At 33.7% G+C, this 5,216-nt stretch overlaps 1 pseudogene; it reads right to left on the bottom strand.

Moving 5' to 3' along the window:
- Positions 1-2,427: 2,427 nt before the first annotated feature.
- LOC111367450 lies at positions 2,428-4,788 on the bottom strand (annotated as a pseudogene).
- Between the last annotated feature and the right edge of the window lie 428 nt (positions 4,789-5,216).

Genomic DNA, 5,216 nt, shown 5'->3' with positions numbered 1-5,216 from the left:
CAGTCGGAGAAGACTATCAAGGACATGCTGAGTATGCGCCCTAGATCTTAGAGGAAGCTGGGAAAAAATCTACCACTATTAGAATTTTCCTACAATAATATTTATTAGAATACAATAGGAATTGCCCTTTATAAGGCTTTGTATGGTAGGAGATCCAAATTTCCAGCTCATTGGGATAAAGGTGGTGAGCAAAGAATTTCAGGGCCTGTGATTATTGAGTGGACAGTCCCAGCTATTGAGAAGATTCAAGCCAAAATAAAAATTGTTCACAGGAGGAAGGATCTTGAGTTCGAGGTTGACGGCAAAATTTTCCTAAAAATAGGTCCTATGAAGAGAGTCATTTGATTTAACAAAAAAGGGAAAGCTACGATCAAGATATATATGACCTTTCGAAATTTTGAAACGTGTGGGAACTATGTCTTATGAGCTGGCACGACCTCCTAAACTTTTAATAGTACATAATGTTTTACATATCTCTATCTTGGAAAATATGTACAAGATTCTAGTCATGTGATTAATCCTCATTCGTTAGATAATTATTCATTTCTAACTTACGAGGAAGCTCCAATAGTCATCTTGGATAGAAAGATTCGAATACATTGGACTAGAAAACCTCTATTGGTAAATGTTCAGTGGTGAAATCAAGTGGTCAAAGAGTGCACTTGGGAATGCAAGATAAATATTAAAGCTAAATATCCACAACTCTTTCATAATCAAGATAAAATTCGAAGATATAATTTTTTTGAGGTGGGGAGGACGTAATATCCCGAATTTACGTACAATATATTATGAGGTGTAAATGGAAGTTTAGAGAAATTTAGGGTAACTTAGCAACTTTACCATTTTCTAGGGGCGTTTTAATAATTGTTTTGGGTATCTACTAAATTAATTATCAAATTGTTTGAGATAAAATTGTTTATATAAAACTTGGAAAATGCACATGTTCACACTAGAATCTTATATTATCTTAAATTTGAATTTCATGAATCAAATGATTGTTTATTAGAAGTCCAAATTAAAATTTTAATTAACGGTCCTATTAAAATTCTAAGTAGGAAATTATCTTAATCAAAATTATTTAATCCTCTTATTCCACATGCCAATTCACGGAAATTCAGAGAGAAAGAGAGAAAAAGAACAGTGAGAGAGAAGAAAAAGAAAAAAGAAAAAAGAATAAAAGTTTTTCGACGCATTCAAGATTCGTTAGCAAGAATTTTCAGTCATAAGTAGCTCCTATATATTTAACGAAAAAGTTATGGGTTTAATAGATGCTTGATTAATCGGAATTGGTTGTTGAGATTACTGGCAGAGTTCTAATTGTTCAACCAATAATTTAAGATTTTCCTTCATTATTCAGTATTTATTTAGAAAGTTATTTTGAAATCAGAATTTTATTTATTTATTTAATACTCAAATCGATGATGAATTCTTGAAATAAGTACTGAATTATATCATAGTAGTTAATTGGATTAATAGACATTTTACGAGACATAAAAATAGTTCATTTTATTCCGCTTATTTCTTTAAATGTTATATTACGCTGAGTAAATCAACTTTCTTACAGATGAATAAATTGTTTGTGTAACCTTTGGAGAATAGGTTTCAGGACGTTACATGACTAGTATTTTTATTGGTATGCGGTATCTATTATTTGTTCAAATTTGTTATTTATTGCTTGAAAAGTCTCTGCTCTTCATTGTCTTTCTCTTGGAATGACTCAAACTAAATGCTGACTATGGGGTCTAAACTTGTTTTTTTGTAGTTGTAATGTAATAAAAGTCTCTTTGTTAAGAAACCACTAATAGAGACGGTAGAACTTGTCTCTTTGTTTGATAAGAAGGGATGAAAAGTGAAGAAAAGGATAACGACTAGGAAAGTATTCTCATCCATCCAGAAGGATTACATTTTCATTTTTTCTAATTGGTAGCAAGAATGCTTTAAATAATGAGAGGAACATTTGTTTTGATTGTAGTTAGAAAATCCCTAAATTAAATGAATTTAGAAAAAAATTATGAAGATTTTAAATGCAAGGATAAAATGACAGGTATTAATGCATGTAAATTTACTTGGGTGTAAAAGCAAAGAACCCACTAGTCTACATGTGGCAAGTGGATGGGGACAATGTGGCATGCTGAAAGGGCATATTATGAACTCACGCTTAGCATTAGAGCCTTACAATTTTCGAAATTAACTGATTGTTCTTACAAGGTCTGTATTACTTTTCAAAACCTCTCATATTGATTGTCATTTAATAGTGCACCTCTTACATGTACTAAAAGGATGCAATGGAGTCAGTGCTGCTGGCATATCAAATAAACAAGTGTAATTATTTGCTGTCATTAAATTTATCATATTTGTTTTTCTTTGGTGGTAATTCGAATAGAATGTCATTTACATTTCTTTCATTATATTAGAGACAAAGTATGATTCTTGGGTTGGAAATAAAAGCTGCCGTGGTCTATATATTTTATTGATTCAGATGATACAAACATTATTGCAGAATATAAAAGGAAAAATAGCCCATAGGAAAATATTTAATACTCCCCTGTTCTTTAAAAATTCAAATCTACTAAAATTTGCCTTGTCACTCCAATTCTGATATGACTGCCAACTCTATCTGATGAGGTCTTCGTCGTATTCCTGCAATGGAGTTTGTCCCATTTGTATCTGGAACGGGATGAGGAGGCATGGTGAGATTGTCCACATCTCCTTCCAACATTTGAACTACTACTTTCATGGATGGCCGATCTGTTGGATACCACTGAATGCACCAGAGCCCCACAATAGCTAGTTTTTTTAGTATAGTAGCATCATCACTTTCCTCAATTCGGATGTGCAACTCTTCTTCTTGACTTAATTGATTAGAAATCCATTCGGAAAAGTACACTTGGCTAGTGTTTGTTGTAGTATCATTGTTCTTCCTCCCTCCAACCATTTCGAGCAATAACATCCCAAAGCTATAAACATCCGATTTATAAGATACTTTACCAAAATTCCTTGACAAAACCTCAGGTGCAATATAGCCCATGGTTCCTCTTGCAGCCGTAATTGACACAGAACTCTTATCCTTGGAACACAATTTGGCTAGACCAAAGTCACTCAACCAAGGGAATTGCTCTTAGGACTAGCTCGAAAAATAAACTTTTCCAGTGAGTCATTTGGTAGAAATTCGTACATGAGAGCTCTTCTAAATCCGTCGGCACAAAAACCTACCAAACAAACCACGTTGACATGGTGGATTTTCCCGATTGTTCCAACTTCATTGATGAATTCCTCCCCGTTTCCCTTGGAATTGTTGAGGACCTTTACAGCAACATAAATTTCATTGGTCAGCTTCCCTTTATATACAGTTCCGTAGCCTCCTTCACCCAATTTTTCGTTGAAATGATTTGTAATCCTTCTAATCTCTGCATAAGAGAATCTGATGGGCTTTTGAGCTCTGTAATCTTCCAAAAACTTTTCAATCTTCGCTTGATCCTCTTTCTTTATTCTACTTGACCTGTAGACATAGTATAGCGCTACAAATGTTCCCACTGAAAAGAAAGCACCTAAGGTGGCACCTGCAGATAACAAAAAAAGACCAGTAATCCTAATGATATCCAGCGCAAGATAGAAAAGTGTTGATGCCGTAAATTATACTGTATAAAGGTAAAAATCACCTGTAACCAAACGTCTCCTATGTGCACCTGTAAGGAAATAAAGCGAAGATATCATCTCCTTGTGCTATTTAAAACATAATACAAGGTGCAGTGACATGAGCCATTTTTTGTTTGAAAGATTTACAAAATCAAAATGGAAGATGGGTTGAGTATATACTACTATGTGTCTTAGGCTTCTTGGTACACTGAGTCTTTTTTGTAGTAGCATCTAAGCTGCAATTTCTGCCTTGAGCTTCGCAGTGGCCACAATATGGTTCCGTCCATTTCAGATAAAGATCATTTTCATTTAGTATATTCCTTGGAACAGATATTTCATGTATCTTGGTGCATGAAATCAAAAAATATGAGTCAATGTTAGCATCAGAAGAAGCAATGGCATAGCCACCTCGGAGACAAGGAATATTAGAGGATATATCTCTATTAGTTGCAGAACATTTGAACAGACTGTAGTCATACAAGTCATCTGTAAGGAAGTGAAATTGAGAGGCTGCTAAACTATAATTCATAAGCTTTTGGGCTAGACAACCATCAGGATCATGTAGCTGAATTTTTTGAGCTACATAATCAATTTTTGTTACTACTAGCTTAACTGAAAAAGGCAGTTCTAGCACAGTTTCATTGCTATTGCTGCAATACAGATTGAAACCTGGATAACCACAATGTTCTGGCTGTAGAAATTTATGCCTGAAAGGAAACCGAATGCTCGGGCCACCTTCAGCGCACCAAGTTGTTGTACAATCGTCAAATCCTACTACAAGCAGCGGAAAGAAACGTAAGAATAACATGTAGCAGACGAAGGGGAACATTTTAATCTTCAATGTCTTATCTGTTTTCTGCATCTTCCTCTTTTCAATGTGATTCTTATATGTATTAAAAAAAATAAAATAAAATAAAATTTGTTTTGACTAAGTCACTCGAAGAGAATTTATTTCAATTAACTGTTGGGAAACAAAAAGCTTTTCCTTTATGAAGTTGAGATTCAAAATGACTGTCTTGATAAGTACATAGCAGGAAATATCTCAAGTCCATGGAAGGAAGACTTGAGCATTCACACACATGGAAAAGACTTGAGCATTCACACACGATGGAAGGGAGAATTGAGTCTTTCCCCATAGGAATTTTAATCAATTAATAGACTTGAGCATTCACACACGATGGAAGACTATCAAAACGCTGTGGTGATTACAGCTATGAAGTAGTTTGTTAAGACAATACATGGAATTTTAATCTTTCATCGTAAAATCATTAATAGTTGATCGTTTTAGAAGTCTTCAATTTCGTCCCTAACTCTTGAAATTTATGAATTTTTACTAAATGCTCCATTAATACTTCCAATTGATCAATTGCAATCCAATTAATTTTCAATTGCTAGAATCAACTCCAATTGAGCTCCAAATAATTATTTCACACTAATTATATCTGAGTTGGGATTTTTTAATAATGAACATAATTTACCAAAATTAAGTAAATTACCACTCAATTTACATACAATAGAATAAGAATAGTAAGGCTTGATGAGTGCATTCTGAAGATGAACATTATAATCTTCGAAGTCAT

The sequence above is a fragment of the Olea europaea genome, chromosome 18, assembly GCF_002742605.1.
Source record: "Olea europaea var. sylvestris chromosome 18, O_europaea_v1, whole genome shotgun sequence".
Taxonomy (NCBI): domain Eukaryota; kingdom Viridiplantae; phylum Streptophyta; class Magnoliopsida; order Lamiales; family Oleaceae; genus Olea; species Olea europaea.
Note: the sequence above shows the minus strand (reverse complement) of the source record. Positions and strands in the feature narration are given on the sequence as shown.